This window comes from Pithys albifrons, chromosome 3 (assembly GCF_047495875.1).
Source record: "Pithys albifrons albifrons isolate INPA30051 chromosome 3, PitAlb_v1, whole genome shotgun sequence".
Classification (NCBI taxonomy): Eukaryota; Metazoa; Chordata; class Aves; order Passeriformes; family Thamnophilidae; genus Pithys; species Pithys albifrons.
Window position 1 is genome coordinate 65,928,154 of NC_092460.1, and position 25,883 is coordinate 65,954,036.

At 39.1% G+C, this 25,883-nt stretch overlaps 1 protein-coding gene across 5 annotated transcripts in view; it reads right to left on the bottom strand.

Annotated features, from left to right (window-relative positions):
* Window positions 1-25,883, bottom strand: part of FRS2 (fibroblast growth factor receptor substrate 2) — a 49,420-nt gene that overhangs the window by 13,012 nt on the left and 10,525 nt on the right. For 2 of the 5 annotated variants that reach the window (XM_071552238.1, XM_071552236.1), the window contains one exon: window positions 1,044-1,149. The exons of 1 other annotated variant lie outside the window; for it this stretch is intronic. The gene's annotated coding sequence lies outside the window, so the exon portion shown is untranslated. Of the gene's footprint in view, window positions 1-1,043; window positions 1,150-5,063; window positions 5,159-23,291; window positions 23,311-25,883 lie in introns of those variants that run through there. 2 more of the 5 variants (XM_071552237.1, XM_071552239.1) reach the window with 2 other exon arrangements.

Sequence of the window (25,883 nt, forward strand, 5' to 3'; positions counted from 1 at the left end):
GCCTGGCTGCTCTCCAGCCACTCTGTGCCCAGCCTGTAGCGCTGCATGGGGTTGTTGTTGCCAAAGCGCAGGACCCAGCACTTGGTCTTGTTAAACCTCATCTCATTGGATTTGGCCCATCTATCCAGCCTGCCCAGGTCCCTCTGCAGAGCCCTCCTGCCTTCACTTTTTGTCATCTACAAATCTGCTAATGGTAAACTCGATCCCCTCATCCAGATCATCAATAAAGATACTAAATGGAACTCAGCCCAGTGAAGAGAAGTTCTGAAATCAGTCCAATCATTCTCTCAACCACTTTAAATAGTCTTCACACATACATCCCATTGCTATTTGAACTATTCGATTTATTATTATTTCTTTCCTGTTCTGTTTAGAAAGGGAGATACAGGGTAACTCCTGTTATCCTGCCCTGGTACCCCACAGTGCCTCACTACAGTAATGTTCAGATATTCTTGTTAGCCTGCTGCCACTGCCCTATTTGGTGCTATGAAGAGCAGCAGATGACAATAGCTGCAACACAGATTAACAGTGAACATATAAATTTGCAGCAAAGGTTTTCAAACTCTGGTCCATACAACAGCTGCACTAGCCTCCAGCAGCCTTCAGGCAGATGCATGCACTTAATAAACCTCAGACCTCCTGAAATGTTTTGACAAAGTGTAAACAGAACTAGACAGCTACGTGCAGTCAGTATCATAACTTTCTGCGCATTCAGCATAAAATAACTGACCAAATCTGCTGAAGGCAGGTGACTGAAAGCTTTAAAAAAACCCCCAAAACCTAACTGCAAAGCCATTTGGGGAAAAAAAAAAATCACTCGAGTTGCAAGAAGACTGCTGTAGCATATGAAGTACAGCTTCTGTATCTCAAGAACGACAAAGGAAGGGTACATAACCAATAATCATACAAGCTCATTATTTTGTCTCAAATATTAGTATCTCAGAAAACCAAGAACTGCAATCCTGCTTCAAAGGAGAGATGAATCAAGGCTATGAGGAAGAAATTAAACAGCTAGGGAACTGGCAGAATTAAAAACCACTCACCTAGATTTGGCCATTAATATTCCCAGCCTCTGCTGCAGCATCAGGGCTTCTGTCATACTCAAAGTGTCATGCTGTCTTATCACAGAACTAATCATTTGACCTAGAACTAGAAGAGTAAATAAATGTCACTTTTCTTGTTTTAAGATGCCAGTTACCAAACTAACAAAAATACAGACTTTTGTTTATTATTACTTTGTCAGTGTTATGTCAAGTGAGATCTTTGTGACTAGGAGGCATCTGATGTGATGTTTTAGACAAGAATGATCTCTTAGAGCTTCCTCAGCATTTCAGTGCCTTGGAAGAAAGCAATTCCGCATTCCTTTCTGCAGCATAGCTTGTCACACTGCAGACTCCACTCATTCTCCACTCACTGCTTACCCAGTTTAGTGTGTGGAAATGATGGATGCGAAGCGCCCGTTATCCTTGGTACATACCAAACCCAACCACAGCAGACAAACAGAAGCACACACACAACTTACTTTGTGTAACTCCCTCTTGCTTCTCCTAGCGAACATGCACAAATGCTGACTTGTATGGCTAACACATCACCCTTTCTCTGCTTGCCTCATGATGCTTGCTCCATGATATCAACCATAAATTGCTTGCTTTTATTTCCCCCACCTCCCAGATTATTCTCACACGAGCTATCCATTCACATTTAACTCCGAAAACTCAACTGCTGCTTCCATCACACTAACAGCTGGCAGCCTCTGCTCTCTAAGCACTTGATGTTCCCTTTGTTGCTGCTTATTAAACTCAACAGAAGGGCTAATTTCTCAGAAAAATGCTTTATTATTAGTCTTTCTTATCAGTCTTTTAGGATGTCTATGCAAACTTCTTTGAGACCACTGAAGCTTTGCTTCTAAATTTTTTGCTGCAATTCTTTATATTCATCTGCTGTCCTCTGCCTTGCATCTGGATTAAAATCATCTTGGGAAACCCAAGTACTCTTCTCTTTTGCATAATATCAAGAGCAATGGAGTCCCAAATTCATACCAGGTCCTAGACATCCCTGTAACAGTTGCAAAACACTTTTACTGTGAAGGGATTGTGCAAGAGAACAGCAGAAGTTCAATATTGGCAAATGCAAAATAACACACCTAACAAAGGAGCTGTTTGGAAAGATCAGTCACATAGTCATGCAGTTCAAAGAAAAGCCTGTTCAACAGTTATCATAAAGAAAATGAAACGTAACTGTTTGGAATGAACTAAAAGAGCAAAACCAAATCCACAACTGATTGTGCAAGTCCACAGTATACCCACAGATGTAGTAATGTCTGCAACTGAGCCTCCCCTGTTGAGAAAGACAGAGTAAAACTAGAAATATGCTACTTGGAAGGCTCAGCCTCAAAAGGGGGAGCACACAGGGCAGAAAAATTACGTACAGAATTACAGGTGACATGGAGAAAACAAATAAAGCACAACTACTTTCCAAGTGGAAGCACTAGGGAACAGCAATTGACATTATTGAGGGGCAGGTTCAAAGAGCCACCCAGAAGTACTTTTTGCAAATGGTATTTAGTTAAATTTTGTGATCCACAATGTCTTGTGGGAATGAGTTCCAAAACTTTAAAGATTCAGAAAGTAATTGTAAAAATGCAAGCTCCATGAAGAGTTTTTAACCTCAAGGATGTCACAACTGGCTCAAAAGTCTCTAAGTTGCACATACTTAGAAGTGTCAAAGGATTGATCATAAAACCTTCCTTCTTACTATTCCCTTCCCCATAATATTTATTATTTGATCTCAGAATTTAGTATTTACTGTCTGTAATATTTTGACCCACGGCTTCCTCAGTAACCATTGTATCTAAGGAAGTTACAAGTATTCCACATGTGTCTTCCACGTAGCAGGGAGGGGAGTGGTTTTATTTTTTCTTCTCTCTTGGCCGAGGAGCTGGTGGGAGGTGGTTGGAGTTTGGTCCCTCCGGTTGTTAGTGGTTCTCCTGTCCTGGGTGAGATTGTTTCATTCTTGTTCCCCTTCCTTGAGGTTTTTAATTGTGTTTGTTTTGATTCATTTGATTTCTTTAGGTTGGGTTGGTGTCTTCCCTATTTTCTGGCTAATCAATCCCTTTTTTTTCCCTTCCCCTCTCCCCTGGGGGTGAGATCCTATGTACTGTATATACAGTGTGGTTTGTGAATGTTAGAAAATATAATTTATTCTTTCTATTCAGTTGCTTCTTTAGAGTGTATTTCTTTTCAGTAGTTTTTTCTCTTTTCTTTGCTGGGAAAGTTCTGGGAGGGGGAAGGGGGGCCAGTCCAGGGTTGGCAACAGCTAGGCCAAACCCGTGACACTGTCAGAACAGGATACTGGACAAACTGATACTTCAAGTGTGACACAGTAACGTCATTCTAATTCATGTAAATGGACGGCATCAACTCAGCATAATTTTTTGAGTGCATTGCCATAAGTCACTAAAAAAGGCAATAATTAACAATTTGTACTTAACATGAAACTAAAACCTAGGTTTCACAAAGGTACAGAAAGATAAACTTTACTGAACTGCCTGTTCAACAAGATATGTACTTTTGCATATAGTTGTATTTAGAACCTACCCCTCTGCAACACGTCCAGTCTCTGGTTCTTTGATGGCCCTCCCCGTCCAGCTGGAAAACTATGATTTGGCTCAGGGTTAGATTTTTGCTTGCTTAGTGTACCAAACCAGCTCAGCAGAGAGTCTGGCAAGCGCCAGAGCCACCAGGTGACAGAATCTCAGCCTCAGTCATCTCAGCCCAGCTTTCAGAAAAATGAGCCCCTTCATTGATTACTGGGCTTTAATTTTACAAATTCCCTGCTAAAATCTTCATGACAGGAAAATGGAAGAGGGAGCATAAAGCCTGACCCACCCACTCTGGTGGAATCTTACACGTAGTCATTACAAAAATAAATTACAAATTTTCACAGGTAACATACCCTATTGCAGGTTGTCTGCACTGGTCTTTACCCAGCAAAGTTTTAAAGCTTTCACATGGTTTGGCTTCCTAAAGCAGCCAAGCCTGTTTCAGTTCCCTAAGAATGATTCTTAAACAATCTAAGCAGAGTTTTTAATGGATAAAAGAAAGCACTCTTTTTTTTTTCTTCACAATTGTACAGCACCTAACTTTTTTTAAAATGCAAAGCAGTAACAAAATTCTCCAACCAGTTGCTTCCAATTAAAAGTTGGCTATTTACTCTGTTGGGGATTTTCTTAAATATTCCCAGATTTCAAAATATTTACCCAAACTTAAACATATAAGGAGAAGTAGACATTTTCACAATTACAACCATAAAACTTAATCTTTTCAGTTATGTCTATAGCATCAAATTTAGGAGCTGTGATTTCCCATTCAAGAAGCATCAGTGGTGGTTGGGTGCAGTCATACAAGGAGGGGGAAGGGGACAGAGAGCAATTTCTGCTTCTCCCCAACACATTCATTACTGTACTGCAAGGTAAAAATCCCAGGCAAGACAAGCCAGGACCAGCACTTATCTAAATACCTTGTTAATGGCAGTGAAAGTTAGGAACTGCTGTAACTTCACTAAGACTTATTCCTGGGCTTTGGACAGTAAAGCACACCTCTTTCCTTCGTAGACTAAGCAGAGGCAACAAGTTATCTAATCTCTCAGAAGTCAAGAAGACAAGGCATCACTGTAAACAGAGTAGATACTTAAATTAAAATATAATAAAAGACACAGTCAAAAACTTGTCGAAATTCTCACATACGAAATGCTGCAGTGTCCCCAGCCTAGGAATGGTCTGACAAGGTGTGCACTCCCCTGGCATAAGAAAGGCCACTCCAGCACGCTGCAATCATACTCCTCCTTTTGCTCTTTCAAGTCAGTTCATAGCTGCTAAGCTGATTTAAAAGCTGACTTTAACTTAGTTCTGCATGCTCTGGTTGCAGGCTCAAACATTAACTGTGGTGGGTATTTTCTGTAGAGATTAATTCCTCTCCACACCTCCTAAAAATCAGGGAAGGAAGAAAACCTTTTCAAACCACAGCACCCCTTGCAAGAGACATGGAGAAGCAATGGTGACTTGCCTGTAAGCCCATCCTGAGCACAGAGTCTTTTCTATGGCCTTTCAAAGCACCAGCTGCCACTTTGCTAGGTCCTCTGTTATGTCTTAGTCTCAGATCTACAGGTAGAGAGCAGAAAAAATAACTAAAGTAGCATAATTTTAAGTCATTTTATACCACAAAGATGTAGTAAAAAAGAAAGTTATTAAAGCTTTTTCCTCACGCAGAAATTTTAATGTCTAGAAACCCCAGTGAGTACAATGGAGTAACTGCATGGAGTTCTTGTGTACAGGTTGTCAAGAACCTGAACCTATTAATTCATGTATTATCAAGCACTTGATAATATTTATCACATCTAAGTGAGATAAATCCACACTTATACTGTCATTTTTGCCTATAACTATTTAAGTCACCCAATTCAGAATACAACATTTACTTTTGAAGTGAAGCATCAGCCATTTTCAACGACTGTTTCTTGTTTGGCTTATACTATTAAAAAAATGAATAAAAATAAAAGGACATAATCCCAACCACCAGAGCACTGAAATCCTCTGCACTTTTACTTCCTACTCTTATTTAAAATATTTGCTTAAAAAAGTATGGTAACAAACAGTTATCATCAAACCCTCTACATTTAACATAATTTTCTGTGGCAATAAAGTGGTTATGATGAAAAACAAACCAAATTATGCAGGTTTGGGAGGTATATTAAAATTGCAAACTCATTGACAGACAGATATCTCAAAATCAAGGCTATTTCACCATTATATTAATGTCTTTAAATTATTCTATTTAGCAGTGAGTAGAATAATATTTTTCAAATTAATTATTTCTAAAACTTGATACTGCCTGACACTTCATATTTCTTTTTTCTTCAATACCAGTGAAAGGATCTAACCCTTGTAGTTTCAACTCTGCCACTACCTATAATGTATTTCTCAAAATGGGTTCCATAGCCTTTGTAAAGTATTAACCAGGGTTTAACACAACTTGAAACATATTAGCCACTATGCTTTGTATCAACACTGAAATAAATCATTACAATTCAGAAAGCTCAAAAATTAAGTCCAGTTAAGTATTTTTCTTCCAGCTGTACCAGCACCATTATACTTTACTATTTCAGGACTACAGAACTGGGTTCTCAGAGCTGTTTACTATCAAAGAATAAACAGAGACTGTGTTCAATTTGAAGTATTATTAACACACTCTTTAACTGCAAGGTGTACAAAAGGTTTCAACATCTGCTTCTTTCTTCACTTCATAATTAATGTTCAGATCAATGAAATTAAAAAAAAAAAGGAAATGGGAATAGGTTGTACTTGACAGCTTCAGGAGAAATCCTTAAGTTTTATAAAGGGGAAAAAAACAAGACTTGAGAGTGGAGAGAACAGACATATCATTGTCGTATGTCCCAAGGTTAGGTAGGCTCCAATGTCATAGCTGCCTTTTGTAAAATAAATTCAAGTTATTGCCTAGGGGACAGTCAGGATGACAAACATTTATTTATTTAAAAAACCAAGTTCTCGGGTATGTTCACATTCACTATTACAATTTGTCCTTTTAGCTGTAGATTTTTGTTTGCTAGCTCTTAGTTTAATGTTACCTGATCAAAATAGTGACAAAGGAGGATACTAATCCCTTCCTTTCCTTCCCATTTTGGGTCCTATTTAACAGTTAAAGTTATTTTGGGAAAAGAGATACATGTGGGAAAAGAAAACTGTTACTTAAAACAATAAATATTCTGCTGAAGCCAGTGCTTGTGGGAGTAAGATTTTGAAGTGGTTTTCATGTATCCTTCCTAAGTAATTAAAACTTTGAAAGGATGGACTCTACAAGCTATTTCAAACTCAAATTGTGACATGTTTCATATCACATGTATCATGTAAAAGGCATTTTACCAAAGAAGGAAAAATTTTTAATTTGCACATGACTCTCCATCTGAGGGTCATCAACTGTGGGCACTTTTCATCACAAAGTATTCTCATCTACAGAACAACTGCCAAGAACCCACAACAGCAATACAGAAATTTACTTGAATACCTAACAAAATGGTACCTTTCATAAAAAGCGTGATCTTCCAGATGTAATAAACTGTGTAAAGCAGAGCCCTTTTTGCTGAGAGTCAAATTTCATCCTTCTGTTTGATGTCTGTAAGAGCAGTAGAGACCAGACCTCCTCAGAAAATCCTAAGGCTTCTGGGAAGCCTTCATGAAGCCTTTGCAACTGTGCTGTTTCAGATCCAACCTGTATGTCAGATTGGAGTTACGTTTTCCCCTCTCAACCTCTCCACACAAACCATAGTGCAAGAGGCAGCTGTGAGCAGATTTTTTGTTCCTTGACACCTGTTTTGTGAGCCTGTTTGAAACAAGGTGAGCTTGAGGGTGTCCCTCCTTAGCATCCTCTCAGGGAAGAGGATGCAGCCTCAAACGACAAACGACAGAAGCAAGTGGGAGACAACAATTCATTTTTATTTTTCTGAAAACCCAGAGTCTCCACTGAGAGACATGAGATCTATCATATTTGCAGCTTAAAGGCAGAACTAACTCTCCACAAAGAATCATCTCAAGCCTAGAAAGAGCTTGTTCTCCTGATGCCTTGGAATTCAGGCATTATCAGAAGTGACAGGTATGGCAAATCATTTGTATTCATATAAAAATATGCACAAATTGCTCAGTTATAAGTAAAACTCCCTCTTATCCCTTCCTTCAATCTCTTATAAACTCCCTAAAATTACACATTATTTACTTCCAGAGTACTACATAAGATAGCTGGCACCTAAAATACTTCATGCAGGAACAGATCCATCCCATTTCTAGATCTTGTTTCTTGGAGACACATCTTTTTCCTACCTCCCTGGGATTAGATAAAAAAAATAAGTGAATTCTTTACTTCAAGTGAAAATATGTAAAGGAAAGAACTAAACAACATGGAGAAAAGCTTTTTATTATGTAACCAGACACCAGATGCATACTGTATCTTAGGTCACTAACCTGAACACTGTCAATCAGTGCCTGCGCCCCACAGAGACTGAAGTCTTTCCATTTAGTGTGTAACAAGAGTCCAAATTTTGGTTGTCTAAATTGCCTCTAGCCTAGACATGAGGAGTAAATATCACAAATAATGTGCTAGACAACTGAACACACTGAAACAGGAAAAACTAACTTTGATAACTTCCTCCCAAAGTACAGAATGTGTGGCCCTCGAGTGTTTGGTTGTTCACAGTTATGGCAGGATGCAGAGCAGACTGCCCCAGTTCAGTGTGGCAGTGACTGTCAGTGCAGCTGCCCAGCACGCGACTACTGGGTGACACAGACAACCTATTCAAAACAGGAAACCTGATTTCATTACAATTGGATGAGTGGCTTCTTAGAGGAATGTTACAGAAGTTTTAATACTGATGTCTTTTAAAACAGAAGTTATGTATAATCTTTTTTATGGCTTTCAGTATATGAAAATAAAACTAGTCAGATATTTACAGATACTCCTCTGCAACTTGTTATCTCTCTCTGTCCCTCATTTTTCCCTTAAGGACCTATTTTTCCTTATAAATCTTATACAGAGTAAAACTAAATTTATTTAAATAAATCCTTCATGTTTTATCATTTCCACCCTTGCATACCATAATAAATATTGCTTGATTTTTGTTTAAAACTAGGGCATTCAGATTTTTTAACAGTGAATTTTCACTCTGCAAAAATATAAGCAGCAAGGATGGGACACAATTCATAAAGTAGCCTATTTTTCTAGACCCTTCATGAAGAATACTGAGAACATAATATGTCAATGAGAAAACACGTTTTCAGAGATATTGCATGAATTGGGAATTAAATCTACTATTTAAAAATTCACCCCAACCAATGCCAAAACTTGCATTACCTTTACCAACCCCAGACCTTTTCAGGACAGAACCCGAAGCTTGCACACTCAGTTGCTTTGAACACCAGCAACTCCACTGGTTTTGTTTTGCTGTTTCCCAATGATGAGCCACACAGCACAGAGCCTGCCCCTCCCTGAAGCTCATTCCGGTGTATCTTTCTCCTCGTTTACAGTCTGACAATTGGAAATACTTGAAGAAAACACAGCCAAATCCCTGCAGATACATTATAACTAATTTTCTCAGCTCAGAGGTTTTGAGCACTTAGGGATGTCAGTGATCCTTCTACAGCAGGGAATAATTTCACCTGGAGACGGTTACCTCAGAAAATAAATAGAAACTGACAGTACAAATTTGAACATTTCAGGTTATACAGACAATTTCTAGGTAACTCATTACACCCTCTGCTCATTAACTGGAATTGTCACTGCAACAAAGCAGCTTTAATCTTTTTGCACACAAAACAAATCTTGGATGAAAGTGGAAGACAGCAAACAGACAAATAAGAGAAACCAACTTGCCACGTAAGAAAATAGTTATGCAGTAAAATAATGATTTTTTTTATTGGCATGTTATTCCTTCCAGAAGATAGGTGAAGGAGACTGGGATGGTACTGCAATCAGTCCTTTGAGTTTTGCTGGTAGCCAGAATACTGCCCATAATACAGCAGATTAAATGGATAACCTACTTATCTGATGTGGCATATCCTGCATCTTCAGAGTCACAATGTAATCCACAGTGGCAAATTCTATATAATTTAAGAATCCTGGTGTCCTACTCAGGACTTAAAATAACCCATCCTTTGACCTTCTGTTTATTTTGGCTTGTGTATCTTCATTGCCACAAAGCCAAGTTCTTTCACATGGAAAACAAAACGTAGGTTTCTGGAACACGGGACTCCCACGTACCAGACCTCACATGCACACAAGAGATGCAGCACCAAATTAAAGCATAACCCCTGAACTACTAATTATTGAGTGTGGTCAGATCCAAGAGCCTTATTTCCCCAATGGTCACAAAAAGGACTTCTTTGCTTTATAATTATTCCAGGAGGAAAAAAAATCTGTACATCGGCATAGACTTTAATGTTTGGAGACAGAATAGACATAAGAAAGAGGTGCCAAAGCCAGAACGTTCTCCCGTGGAAACACAGGGGTTTAAAGGGATAGGAGTGCTCAGTAAAGCAGCAAGAAACCCATGAAGATACACAGCAAAGGGCGCATGAAGCGCTCTCCTTGCCTGCCCACGCCTGCCCTCACTCACAGCAACTCACCTTCTCTCAGGTATCCTGGAAGGCCCTGGCCTTGCACAGCCTGACAAACGACATAGCAACAATTCACCCCAAACAGCAAATGTGTTTTGGGAAGAAGGCATTTTAAATAGTAAAGCAAAATGAACTAAAGTCAGATACAGACCTTGCCCTTCATCCACTTTGCAACAATTACTAAGAAAATTACTATCACAGGTGCCTAATTAGGTACTAGAAGGACTAAAGCAGCAGTACTAGCAGACCATAACAGAGTTAAAAATTACAATGAAGGAGACCCAAGAAGAAACTAAACATGCTGAGAAAGAGTTTGGTGCCGCTGGCTGCTACTATGGAAAACAAACTATAATGGTAGAGGTGAAGTTGCAGAATCTAGTTTATAACTTTGCTTATGTTACAGGTGGAGTTTTACCTCAAGATTTTTATTAAATGAGCATGTTGTCAGACTTATGATTAAAACACAGTAATAAAAGTAAACTCCTTTTCTTTCTTTAGCTCTTTCCAAAGGGAAAAAAAACAAAACCAAAAAAACAAACCTGGCAAAACCCAAGTTACACTGTAAAGCCTTCTAGCTCCAATGAAAACAAAATTATTGCAACCACACACAAGCTTCAGCATACAAGCCTGCCGTGCCGGCACGCTGCCTGCACAGCCCTCTTTGAACACGCGGCAAGGAGGCTGATGCAGGACTGCACCGAGCACTCGCCCTCTCGGCAGCATTCCTTTGCTGGCACCTTCTGCTGCTGCCAACTGCCTGCTTCTCAAACTCACAGGAGGCTTTTTTTTTTCCTTACTCCTCCTTTTCAACACAGATCACCTCACAACTCAATCTGTTTCACTGTTTATGTTTCTGTATATTTGGAATCAAAATGAATAGCAACTTCTTGTATCTTCCCCTCACCCCACCTCGCTTTACTGCCATATAAAAATACCCAATACTATTTAATAAAAATAAAACATAACATTAAAAAAGAAATTACGAGCCTTGTTGATTGTTTAAATTCAGCACTACCAACTGATCTTGAAGAGTCATTAAGCAAAATTTTGAAATGATATGCTACTGCTAAATTAATTGTCTGCAGTTCTCCTTGAAAGTGATCACCTTAGCAAAATGCTCAAATTTAGGCGAGTTGGTTTAACATTTGTAGGAAGAGTTCATCAGTAATTCCTTAAAAAAACCATACTCATTCTGACAAAAAAGCTCTTATATTCACCCTCATTACAGTAGAACTGAAGATTAAAGTCCAGCTCAAACAGCTAAGACAGAGAGAACTGCAGCAGGCAGCAAAGCTGCGCCAACGGCAAACATTTTGTGGTGTTTAACACTGATTTATGTAACACTGATCGTACACCTCTCTGCTTTCCTCTAGCATGACATTCTAAGAACTGCACTCCCTCATCTGAGGTGTGGCACTCTGTGTGTTTTGTTCCATCCCAATGCCATGTAAAGGGTAATCACACATTTCATTCAAGTACTAGGTTGGTACAACTGTTCTGTTCAACAGGTGACACACACATAATATATATACATATATATAACACACACATATATGTGTATGTATGGCCAAACTTCGCAAACGAAGATTTGGGAAGGGCTCTCCCCAGGTGGGTGGTGCCTTTCCAGCCTGCGCAGTGGATTTTTTAGGTGAGGCACAGCGTGCGCAGAACTGGCCCCACCGTTTAAGTCCCAAGGTCCATCTGCCACGGCCGAGCGAGCTTGGACAGTGACAGTGAAGTCCTCAGGACTGTCTACAGCGCCCGGTACTAACTGGGGATGACCCTGCTGAGCATCCAAGATCTGACAGGATCGGATGGCAGGGAGGCCTTGAACTGCCCGGTACGGTCTCCACTGAGACTGGTACTCACGATCTTGTGATCAGTGTCCGGAGTGCTCACCATTACACCACATGACCGCCCTACACATATATATACACATATATACATATACGTGTGCATATATATATACACACACACACAGAGCACTAAAAGGAGTTTTAAATTTTCACCTCAGTGCATTTTGAAGACTCTAGGTCTTTAATAACATGCATCTTGAACAGGAGTGCAAAAGCTGTTTGCTTCACCACCCCCACTAATCCTTCGGAGGATGTGGGACATCGTTCCTTGTTCTACTCTTTAATTGCTCTCCAAAAAATGATCCTCTTGCTCTAAGCTTCAGGAGAAACAAGACTTATGTTTTATTTGGTATCATTTTTAAAACAACTTACACACATGCAAATATTTTTCAATTTCTTTGTAAAACAATTTCTCCAGATCCACACCACCATGTTGTTTTCTGTGAATGTCTGCCAAATTAACTACATCCTTTTAAAAGAAACAGCCAGAACATCACACTCCAAACCACAACATTATGTTAAACAAGCAAGCACTCCTAAATTATTTTATTCTTGGAAATTCTGAATCTTTTTTAAAATGTCCTCTGAGGAACAGCATACACAGAAAGCATCACTTGTACACTACAATAAACCAGAAGAAATGGGACTGAAGTTTTAAGAGCAGTGCTATGGAAAGGGGTTTTGCACATCGAGGAGAAAGGCAAGGAGATGGGAAAATAAAGAGGAAGGCTACAATAATGAAGTCAAGTAATGGGGTCAAAAAAGGAGAATCTATCTTAATACTTTGAAAAGGAAGCCTGGCTTGAAATTGTTTAAATAGTGAGTCAGCTCTCCAATATTTAACCACAAATGTCTCCTAAAACATGAGGCCCACAGCTCTTGCCAAGTTTTCAAAGCCAGTAAAGTGCCAAATTTTGTAATTAAGTCAATGGCATTTGAGCTTGTATTTTGTAATATTTTAATCTCTGAAACATTGTTAGTTCAAACATTTAAGGAAAGGTTACTTTCTGCTTTCATGTTTTTGACACGTTTTGCACACAGTCTTCTAATACACTAATAGAAACAATGCTGGAAAGGCTACAGTCTTTCTTACTGAAATGTTAAGCAGACTAAGTAAGATGTTATCCAAACGAAGACCATGACACTGTGTTTTATAAAAATAAATAAATAAATGAACACAGTATGTATATAATTTCAGTATGTATTGTCAGTATTGTGCCCTCCTTCATCCATCCATTGGTTCCTCTTTCACTATCAGCAAATTCTGAGCACTTGGATACCTGGTAAGGAACCCAGCATTGTCTGAGCATCAAACTTTTATACATGGCTTTTATGTCTTGGAAAACTGATATTTGCATTCTTCCAATAACTCATTAAATCTGTGTTCTTTAAAAAAATAGTTTGCCTGCTGTATTTACCATTTTTCGATTTTATGCAAAGAACTCTTTCCATCACTTTTGAAAGACTCAGCAATCAGGTCCAAGTTGACCATGGCCAGGTAACCCCGGAGCAAGCACACCTGGCACACCTGGCACCTCAGGCTACAAGCTGGGTGTCAAACAAGAAAAGGAGAGAGGCAAAATCCTGTAAGGCACAAAGGACTCAGCTGTGGTAACTCCCCTCTGGGAAAACACCAGGACAATTCACTGTCTGAAGACACTCATCTCTACTGATGAGCCATAAGGGATCCAGGTGTGCTGACATAACAGGCAGCTGTCACATCTTAGAAGGTGTCAAAGACTCTTGAAATGTCCCCCGATACAGTATTACATCATCCAGTGTAGAACTCCCTGCCCTAGGGGAGGTACTGAGGACGTTCCCACCTACCCTAAGCTCAGTAAAAGACCACACTTGGACTCCACTCAACACAGGGTTTTCTTTCCTCATCACATGGAACTTTCCTTAGCAACACCTTGACAGATTCAGACTGCCACCACCACTTTGATCAATGAACACTGAATTTGCAACAAACAAGTCTCATCACTGGATCCAACAGGTGTCTCGCAGGTAGTTCCAGTTGGCTGGGGGTCCCACAGCCCTGCTCAGACTGCCTGTACCAGCACTGCAGCCTCGTTCCACCACTGACTCTCCAACCATTCCTGACAGGTTTTCCAGGTGGGGGGAGGTGAACCACATGGAAGGGTGTCAATCTTGTCTCCGTTCTGTAGCCATGTGTGTTTTTCCGGGTGGGGGAGGCTGGGCCACCTTCTCAGTTTAGTCTGATGGGTGGGGCTTGGGAAGTTTCTCCTCATCGATTGGTTTAACCCAGTTTTATCAGTATTGTTACTGGCTTTCTTCATGGTAAAGAGTTATTTTTCACTTACATCCAGGCGTATTTGGTCTCCCTCTATATTGGAGAAGCCAGGGGTATTGAATCCAAGGGAAGAGACTTCTGTCCAAGGTCTCCACTCCTCCAAATTGCCTCAAAATGAGACACTTTCACATCTCTCCTACTTTCCCCTGCAGTTCAAGCAGCACTTTGCAGGAGGCAATGGAGAATTGCAAGGGTGCCAGGGAGCAGAGGGGGGAGGTGATTTCCTACACCAGGCAGGGGTAATGCAGCAGCAGTGTGGAGGGACAGGCAGGCAGTGCACAGAGCAGGAGCAGAAGAGCAGCAGGACCGCTTAGAAATATATGCAGCTGCCTTTCAGGTCACACTTGTAGTGTCTGGAGGCTACACAATAACACACGTTAGACCTACAGCGATGGGCTCTTGGCCGCTTCTGGCTCTGACTGTCATCAGTTTCCATAGTGAGCTGCCTCATGGAGCAAGGCCAGTAGAAAAAACTTATTTGGAAGGTTATGTTTCAAGCAGGTTAGCATTCTGAGCTGCATTTCTGCTGCCCTAGTTGACAGGGATGGTGGTCCCGTGGCATAAAGGAAGCACTCTGGACTCCGAATCCCAAGGGCCTGAGTTCGAGTCTCAGTGGGACCGTCCCCTGGCAGTTCAATGCCTCCCTGCCATCCCATCCTGTCACATCTCGGATGCTCAGCAGGGTCAGCCCCGGTTAGTACCAGGTGCTGTGACAGTCCCGAGGACTTCACTGTCACTGTCCAAGCTCGCTCGGCCATGGCAGATGGACCTCAGGACTGAAATGGTGGGGCCAGTTCTGCACACGCTGTGCCCCACCTAAAAAATCCACTGCACAGGCTCGAAGGGCACACCCACGTGGGGAGAGAGCCCTTCCCAAATCTTCGTTCACGAAGTCTGGCCATACACACATATACAGTTGACAGGGCACAACAGAGAGCAGGAGGGATGTGCAGGAGGGAGCAGGACTACAGTTCGCTTCATGCGTGACTCAGCTGGCATTCAAGCCATACCTAGATCAGCTTTCTTAGTCCAACCTGACCAGAGAGAAACTGACTTATGTTCCTCCTCCATCTAATGTGTCTACACTAAATGTATGTAAATACAATTTGTTGTAGCTAAGAAACAAAATACAAACAAAACTAGTAAGAAAACCCCATAGCCAAAATTCAGGTGAATATCTCAGGTTTCACTTCCTAGAAATGTTTCTTCAGTTACTCATCATTTCCAAACATCAGTAGATCACTCATAATAGATCTGGGATAAAAATAATCATTATTTTCTTTGCCTCAGATATTTTTTAATCTGGATCAGCTTCACCACATGAATACCCAAACACAAGTAAGGGGGTGGTACTATTTTTATACTAACAGCACCACAAAGAGAAATGTTCTTTGAAACTATGCCAACAGGTAGACCTTCGTTGTTATTCTATTCCATGTTGCAGTTAAATAATCAGTCACACCTTACTGTCAATGAAAAGTCACAGAAATCCTGGGGGAAAAAAAGGACAGAACATAGAATTCAAAATTTAGGCAGATTCTTTTTAAAAAAATAACTTTAAAAGTTATGATTCTAACCCATCCATGGGACTTACAGCTTACTTTTGAAGGAGTTACAACAAGCAATACTGGTATCACTCCAATATAAAAATTTTCAAGAAGGGAACGGGTACGTTTATTACACAGTGCAATCAGCCAATTTGCTGCTTTGGAACATTAGAAATCTACCCAAAAAGGATACAAAACCCTATCATGTGCAGATTCTAAAAGTATAGCCCCTTATGGGTGACAACTCAGCAGTCTCTAGTACCATTTGTTTATAAACACGAAATGTAATATGATTTGGCAAAAATCCCATTTAAATAACAAGCTCATAAGGCTTGTTGGCACTTACTTAGACAAGATTAGAAAGAAAACAAAAATCTATTCTAATTTGCTCAATTCCAAGAACTAAATTTTTATTTTAAATTTAGTATTTATACATGATTCAAGATCTTAAACTGGGCTTCAAGTACAGATGATCAGAAGTTAAGAGCCAATTCCAACAGAGAACTGATTTACTAAGTCCTTTCAAGATTTACTCTCTAGATGAAAACTCAAAGCAGTAAAATATCTGATGTACTGATTTCCCTTGTCGTGTTACTCAACTCCAGCTTATTAGCATTTCTGCAATGAACAATACATTTTAACAGGTTTTTTTGAAGTTAAGGAAATTGCTTGTTACCACTGCTAAGGTTAAAACTCATATAAAGCGCTTACTTCCTATAACACATTTCAACTGCTTAGGAAAGTCCAGGGAATGATATACAAAAACTCCAAACCAGCTAAATTGAACATTGTCCACAGAGAGGACTGGTTTTTACTAGTTATGACAAAAAAATAGTTATTTAAAACTAATTTCTTCTGAACACTTTGCCATCCAAGACCTCTGTGTTTTACTTTGTGAAGAAATGCAGTAATGATTTTTGAGGTGCTCTCTTCTGTATGAGATGTGGAATATTGCCAAATACCTGAGCCGTTTTATCCCAAGCAAGTAAATTCCAGGTTTAGAAGTTAAATAAATATTTATACAGAAAAATTGTTGGTCAAATGGAAAAAAAAAAACTTTACACTTGAAGATGAGATAACTCAATAGAACCTTTGAGAATTAGAAAAAAAAGCTTTTAAAAATCATTAAGTATAAAACCCACCAAATAATAAACATAGAATAAATACATGGTAATTAATGTCTGTAATAAGCTGACAAGAAAACTGGTGGAGCTTTGATGTCCTGAAGACAAAATCAAGGTCAGAAAACTTTCTGGAATACTTGCAATAAATGTGAGAGATGTAGTACCTGACCAGAACACAAAGGAGCCAGGCTAGGTTCGTCCACACAACCTTAAGAAACTTATGAGTAAGAATAAACAACTCCCTTCTCCAATATTTGAGGATTTTCAGAAGCAGTTTTAGAATAAAAACTACCTTTGAACTTGGTGGTGAAATATATTCCTGGCAAGGACCACATTTTAGCATATCAACACCTTACATACAAGATTGACACAGATTACAGAAGTGATTACTGAATATCATAAAGACTGAAACTATGGAAACAACACCAATGAACACAAACTGTTTGAAAGTAATGTGGATCTTTGGATAGAGAAATCAAAATGTTTGCTATGTAATGAATCTGCAAAGTCTGAAGTTTAAGGTTTCATGAATCTAACTGGTACTTTTGATCTAAACTTTGATGATGACTTCCACCTATTCAATAAAGGAGAAAAACCTCATTGTAGTATAAGAGGAGGTTTTTCAGAAGAACACAGTTCAGGTAACAATTTTATGTGACAACTGATTTGTAAAGCATGATTACTGAACACATTGTTCCTTCCTTTTCTGCCTACCTTTATTACTTTTTCCTGTCTTTCCTATAGTGTTCTATCTCCCATTACAGAGACCTCTGTTGGGACATGGGCTGAAAATAACTGACCCTTTCATAGCAACTTTGGGGTTTAGTGAATCATTTGGGTGATCAGGAACAATCACCTGCCAATTATTCTGTCCAGTGGAGACAGCTGGTCAAATAAAGCCAGACAAGTACTCCTGGGGCCAGGACCAGAGGCAAGTAAGACCAGGACCTTTGGTTTTCAGGACACTGGGAAGAATCCCTGTATAACCCACCAACTATCTTTCCTACGTTGGCAACATTTTCTTTCTGTTACAGTCCCCATCTCACTTCCTTGCACCTCCTCCTGTCACCCCACCTCATCTCACTTACCTGCCTCTTATTCCATTTTCTTTGTTCAGCTCATCCCTAGCTCATACCCAGGAACTTGCTACCGCCACTGCTGCCAACATACAATCACTCACATAATATGTGTTTGGGGTTTTTTGCATGCCTATCTCACCCATTTAGACTATAAACTCTAAAAATCAGTTAGTAATACCTGCCCTAATAGTTATACTGCAGCTACCACAAGAGATGTAATTTCAGCTGACCATTACACACACTATAATAGACATGAAAATCCTAAGTCCAGCCACAATTCCTTGGCAGGAACATCTCTACCAGTCTAAACTGGTATCCCCATTTTTTGGAACAGCCATTTTGTTGCTTTTGTCTGTTCCCAGGCAATGAAAATACTCTCTCTCCAAGAACTAGCAATGAGCAGACTCATTTCAACTATGTTTAAACACTGTTATGCTTATAATACAATTTAAGTGCCTTGCACTTCACTCTTAATTTGAGTACAAGTTACGAGGTTTTTTTAAAGTGCAGTTCTATACTTACAGAGGTATTCCTTGATACTGTACTGCTTATGCCCCTTCAGACCCTCAACTGTAAAAACACAAACACAGCTGATGGGTACAGGCTTGGAAAGGAGAAAGTGTACACTTTGTCACTAAACTTCACTTAGACAAAGGTTCCTAAGAAACTCCAGCTATACTTTACTTACAGTCAGCTGACAAATACACTTCTTCATTTTTATGTTTAAAACCTTTGTCTGCAATAGTTTAAGAGACAAGGAAAGGAAAAATAATGGTGGAAGACCTCAAAACAAAGACATCCTCAAGACATGCTGTACTAAAAGTAGTTTACTTTTCCTACTGGAATGATATTCTTAGAAGTTAATATAACTAGCAAGCCAAAGGTGCATATATAGGAGATTCAACTATGTGAGATTAAAATATTTTCTAAGGCAAATGAGGTACCTTGTCAAAAAGTCTCTCACCATTCCCTTACAATATGAAGGCTACGAAATAGAAAGTCAACATGGCAAAGAGAAAAGATGAGGCAAGAGAACATCAAGCATTTCAAAAAACCTCCTGTACGGCAAATGAAGTTGAGCACTAATCACTACAGATTACACTGTAAATAACCAGTGAGAACTTTAATGAATAAATAGACATTAGGATGATACAACTTATCTCTACCAAATACTCAAAAACTATCTTATCAATCTGCCCAAGTGGCCCAACAAACTTCTAATTTGGATATTGGCACATTTTGGAAACACGCTGGCACTTATGCTTGACTGGTTCAAAGAACTTTGCTCATTAATTGTACTGAAACTCCCATTAATTACTTAGTGTCAAAATACACAGAATTATCCAAGTTAACTGTCTCTAAAGCAAAAATTCAATCTTTGCCAAAGCTGCACAATCAAGTGGCAGAAAGGCATGATCATTTGTAACAACTGGCATTGGTAATACAAGATGCAGAGGGTTCCTGAGCATATCGTTTCTCCTTTCCAAAGCTTTAATACACCCAAGAACCCACAGCTACCTACTGTGACTGGTTTTAAGCAGGACAGATTTTACATGTGGTCTCACCATACACAAATTCAGCATTTGCTCCACTAACTCTGTAATAGCTTACTGGTCTTCACTTCATAAAAGGGAATAGCCTCTGAGCTTTCTAGAAACTTCAAGGCACCAAGTGCCTGCCTGTGCCTCCATCTCACCAGAGCTACTGCTGGCTGTGCTAGCTAGATAAATCCTTCTGTCTGCAAAAACAAACACGAATTCTCAAAAAACTGTACCAGATCTGTGAGAACTAACACAAAGATTATAATTTCACAATGAGTTAACAGACAGCCCTCTCAAACCACCACTAAAAACAGTCAAACAAATTAACAATAGCACAGGCATGTGTTTCATACTCTGTGCACATTTTCCCATAGAGATGTACATATATACACAATATAAACCATTAAAGGACGCCATTAAAATATGAATGTATTTTCCCACTCATTCCCTAAAAGCCACATCTTCTATTACTAGAAATTAATGCTTTCAAATTCAAAATACTGAAGTGCTCTTGCTTATGTTGTCTATCCAGAAAATGACAGTAGTATGACATAGCAAACAGATGCTGTTCATAATATCTCATTAACATCATGAGGTTCCCACTGATTCAGTGCAACCTCACAAACCAGGGGTCTCTGTTGTCTTCGTGCAATGGGGACAGATATGGTGTTTCTTCAGAGAACAGAGTCCTGTGAACAGCTGTGTCTAAGAACACCCCTCACAGTCAGTAAAGCCACAAGTCCACAATGAGAATTTCAGTTTTATGTAGTAATCTTCCGATCATTCTGAATTTAACAGTGAGGAAAAATCAAAAAAAATTTTGCATTTTAATTTATTCTGCACATCAAAGGAACAACATTAATCTAGGCAGAATGTAACCAAAAGCTCAATTATTTTGTAGATAGCAACAAGTATTTATACTAAAAAGAAAATACTAAGGTTAAAAGAAAGTGGTACTTTTCCTACTCTTATAAGCAGATGCTCATGTGAGTAAGGGCCATGGTTTACCTCAAAGACTTACGCCATTACAGGCAGACAGCTTTCAAAACAGTTGGAATTGTAAAAGCTCTTTTAACCTTATTCTCAAGACTAAAGCTCAACTTCCAAAAGTTTTAAGTTTCTTTGAAATATTCTTTTGCATAATTTTCTAAAAAACCCATTACATTAATTGTGTCCCAGTAGCCGTATTTAAGTACATGTGAGACAGGAATGAATGGAGGTGGGGGGAAGGATGTAAAAAAAATTCAATATATAGAAGAAATTCAGTTATATTCTATTATAGATAATTTTCATTATGAGAAGTATCTACGTCCTTCAACCAGAGTGATATCAGTTACATAAAGGGAGCAACTGAGATGACTGTACAGCTTTTAAAAAAAAAAACCATCAACAAAATACTGAATATTGGTAATCAAAACAGTTGTGTAACACTCACTAAAGATTAAATATTAGGCCACTGCATAAACTTTTAAACTGCCAAGCCCTGCTTGCTTCCCTGGAAAAAAACCCTAAAATAATTTCTTACTACTGTTGTGAAATGAGAGAGAAATCCAAATGTCTCAATACTAATATTTACATACCTATGTCCCACTCAACTTGTTCTCCTTTATATGCTCACACTGAAACTCAAAAATGCAAAAAAATTAATAATTATTTTTAAAAGTTTTAATTTCCTCTACTAGTATTATGTCTATCAGAATTGACATAAGAGGAGTTAAAAGGTAACAAAAATTCCACCTTTTTCAAAACCAAGCCTGTGTTTCTGATATAATACAAATTCAGTTTATAGCAAAGACATATTGTTTTCTGCCATGTACAAAAAATAGCTGCATGGTTAGCAAGTACTGTGATGTTTTCCTTTTATAAATTAGAGTCATTGTGAGGTGGGCTATTTTAAATTAATTGCTTTTCTTCCTCAAAATCCTATTGTGTGTTACCTTCAGCTGGTCTAAGGGTGACTGCAGCTCAAAGACATGGTCTTTACTGCCCTGGCCACCTTCTAATTACCAGACAAGCTTCAATCCAAACTGCTGCACTCATCGTGCCGACCCAGTGACCACAGTGTGACTCATGCCAACAAAGAGAAGGCTGGACCATGTTGCCTAAGGAGAAATCATACTCTTCTTTTTTTGCAACAGCTCGTACTTTGACCATTTTAAACTGATCATAAATACAGCTCCATTACAATGTAAGAAGATACTACAAAAACCTGCTAAAATAAATCACCTGTGTGTCGCTTCTACAGAACCTACAGAACACCTAGGGGGAAAGCAACCAGTCTGTAGCCTCTGAAAACTGCTTTCTTTCAACGTACTTTATGCCAAGCGAAGTTCATGGAAAGCACTGTGTGCATGTGTGCAAAGTGTAATTTCAAGAAGATATCAAAATGTATTTAAAAGCTGAGAAAAGAGTTTCAGACGTACAAAGCACAGTATTTCAGTAACAACATCAAGAATGGTATTGATAAGGCATATTAAACTTGGACTTATTCAAGCAGCTTGTTGGCATTTTACAACTTTGAACAGTGTTATTTCTAACTTCCATTTATACTGCAGTGTGTCAAAAATTCTGCACAAATACAGCTTCAAAAGTTCCCAAATGCTTAAGAACAGAATTAGTGACCACTCAGCCAGTACAGATTTTGTTTTTTAAAGAAGTCCACTTAATTTGCATTTTCCTTAAAGTAAGAGCACAAAACTTCACTTAAGTGTGCAAATTAAAATTAAGCTCCTGACAGTTGAGCTGTTATTGCTGACTGGTAGAAGTCACATAATTTTTCAGAAAGTCAGTTACAGATATCAAAACCTTACCCACTCCACCCCAAGCATTATCCAAGTCAGCATTAAATTATATAAACACACAGCATGAAACCTTTGGAAGTTTGTGATTTGCTCAACCTGACCACTAAAGTGTTCAGCAACAACAGACACAAATGGAGATTTTTGTCCTCCCCTCTGCAAAAGATCAATAGTGTAAAATTAATTAAGAGCAAGAACATAAACTTTAAGCCTCCACATTAAGTAGCACATTTCACATCTGATTCCTAATGGCAAGAAAAACTACTTGCTTTAACTTTAAACTTATGACTGTCCTAGTTTACTGAATATTATGTTTTAAAAACTTGCTATATTACTTAGTATTTCAAGTTGAAAGGGTATCTTTGAAATTATAACTACATATTGTCTGAAAATATTTTGGCCCTGGCACAGCATCTGCAAAGAATAGCCCAAGCTTTAACTTAATTATCCTTTTACAAGAACTGTGGTTTGAGAAAATAAAACAACTTTGTAAACATAATAATCACTAAGCGTAATAGCCTTTGGCAATAATGTTCCAAAGCAAGTTTGGATATCCAAGATAAACCATGATTCCTATTCTTTCTCTCTGTACTTTTGCAGCTAATATAAAAATTCAAAAGCAAATGAACATGGTGTGTCTCATTCTGCACAAGTAAACAAAACACAAGTTTCTGTCAAAGCAACACCTTACATCCAGCAATAAGTGAATTAGTCAGCAAGAGTATGTTACAGAAACTGCAATCCAACAACAGAATCTGCAAAAGTTAATTATTTTCTGTAACAGAAAAGAACAAAACCAAAGAAAGTTTAGATGCAGTCATAGAAGCACTGCTAAACAATCATTATGCTACTTACAGCACACTTTAATCCCAGATACACTATCCATTTATTGCAACCCCTCTGTATACACTGGAAAACACCCAAAAGCAGGGGAGCCACTTAGCCCCGCCTGATTGGTATGGGTATGTTAATTTTAGTCATTTTCCTAACTTACTGTGTACTGAAGCAAGACCTGAGCTCTTTGTCTCTGGCTCATCCAGGCTTCCTCGATGGCCATCAGGTAGCCCGGGGAACAAGAAGTAATCAGAGCAGCGTCAGAAGTCAGTCTGCTACTTGTGTGGTACTGCACATGACTCATCCCAGAGTCTACGCAGAGAATCTGCTACAGTAGACACTTCTCAGAAGGTTAATTACACTTGCAAGTGTTTAAAATCTCTGCCAAGTCACCACTATAGAATGCCATCAATAGTGAAATATAACCCTGGTTGAAGCACATCTAGTAGCTTTGTTGGTTAAAAAGAAAAAAGTACTAAAACAGAGGTATAAATAATGCCTTAAAATCTACATGAAAAAATGCAGGGCACAATAAAACCTACTGATACAATTAATTACATTAGGCACAGGTCTAATGTCAGCCTATGAATTCACTCACTTCACAGGTAAGCATTTACAGTTTTCTTGGAAATAAAAAGTTCTGGAAAGCAGCAACCACCACCACCCAGAAGCCAGTCGATGAATTCACTGCACTCACGAAGTGTCAGCCCCCCATCAAAATCCCGACCTTACTGAGGAGACACACACTGAACCACCCCCAAATCAGCTGCGAAACTCTGCATTTCCCATCATCTCTTAAAGCAAACAAACAAAAATGCTACAAGGCATACTGTAAACTCATTTACAAATAGTTTAAACATGCATTTGCAAGACGTGCAAAACAAACTATAGAAAAAAGTGCACTACCCGACTCAAGATAGGCTGTCACTATTTTTGACTTAAAAACCGCAAACCTACTGACATCCAGTTTAACTGTTAACACTCCACCCAAATGTGCAGCAGGTGGGCAGAGCTGCACCCTTCAAACAAACTAAAAATATATTCAGAGGAACTGAGAATCAGCTACTCGCTGTGAGGGGCTTTTAGCACAGAAGAAAGGAAATTCAGCTTCTAGATTTCTGAGATTGTTACTGAATTTCCATTTAACAACAGTTTTACTCTCACCAGTAGCATCAAAGCAATGTATTCACAAATATGGATTTGAAGCCTAAAGGAAGTTTAAAGTTTGTTATTAGGATTTACGGCCAGACTTCACGAATCAAGATTTGGGAAGGGCTCTCTCCCCAGGTGGGTGTGTGAGCCCTTCCAGCCTGTGCAGTGGATTTTTTAGGTGAGGCACAGCGTGCGCAGAACTGGCCCCACCGTTTCAGTCCTGAGGTCCATCTGCCACAGCCGAGCGAGCTTGGACAGTGACAGTGAAGTCCTCGGGACTGTCACAGCACCCGGTACTAACCGGGGCTGACCCTGCTGAGCATCTGAGATCTGACAGGATGGGATGGCAGGGAGGCATTGAACTGCCAGAGGACGGTCCGCACTGAGACTTGAACTCAGGTCCTTGGGATTCAGACTCCAGAGTGCTCTCCTTTACACCACAGGACCGCCCTGTTATTAGGATTAGACGATCAGTAACTCAGCAAAGAGCTTTTAACAAACAAAATTTAACATCAAACATTTTTATTACACTTTTTGGTGACAATTTTAATGGCATTTTACTCGCAACTCTAGACTTGTATTTTGAAGACAACATCCCCTTATTCTTTCTAGTTCTACATGCCCCTATGTAGTAACAAAATTTCCAACAAGTCCCCATCTCAAAATAGTCCATTCATACTGCAAGGTAATCAGTGATGTGGCTTCAGTGAAATTGTGTTCAGTATTGAAATCAATTCACAGAAAGTCTTCACAACAAATGCAAACCAAGATCTCACAAATCACTATCAGACCACAATATTTACTATTCAAAGTACTACATAAAACACTTCTACTGTTCACCACTGCTAGACTTTATTCTTCCATCATCACGAGCATTTTTTGTGGTATTTCCTTGTTTGGTTTGAAGTCAAGAATACAGACAGTTTTCTGAAGCTGCATTTCCCTGTGCATATAGCACACTTGAAATAATGAGATAGTATTTGATTCAGAACAAATTTAAAGTCTAACTACTTTAAAACCTCACTAACATAAGCATGATAGGACACTTGGTAAGAATTCAGTATACCCTCCTTAATGCACTGATCACTTTAGAAGTCAGCACCAGCACCAATCAAAAAGAACTACTGCAACCAGGCATCCTATAACCAATGCAAGAGCAGTCTGACACATCACAGAACAACTGATTAATAACACTCTGCTTTATTAGCATAAAGTAAGTATCTCATGGTAGTCAACATTAATAATTTCATTAAGAGCCTTCCCTAGAGTGCACTACTTATCATTAGGTACTTCAGTCTGTCCTCAATGCCTCAGCTGAACTGGTTTCCTTCTCCTCAGACATTTTCCTACTCCAAACTACAAAGAAATCATCCTTCCTAAGGAGAGCTTCTAACTAGTAAATTCCAAACTGACCAGCATAGACTTAAGTTGAACCATATCCTTCCCATATGTGTCACTAAA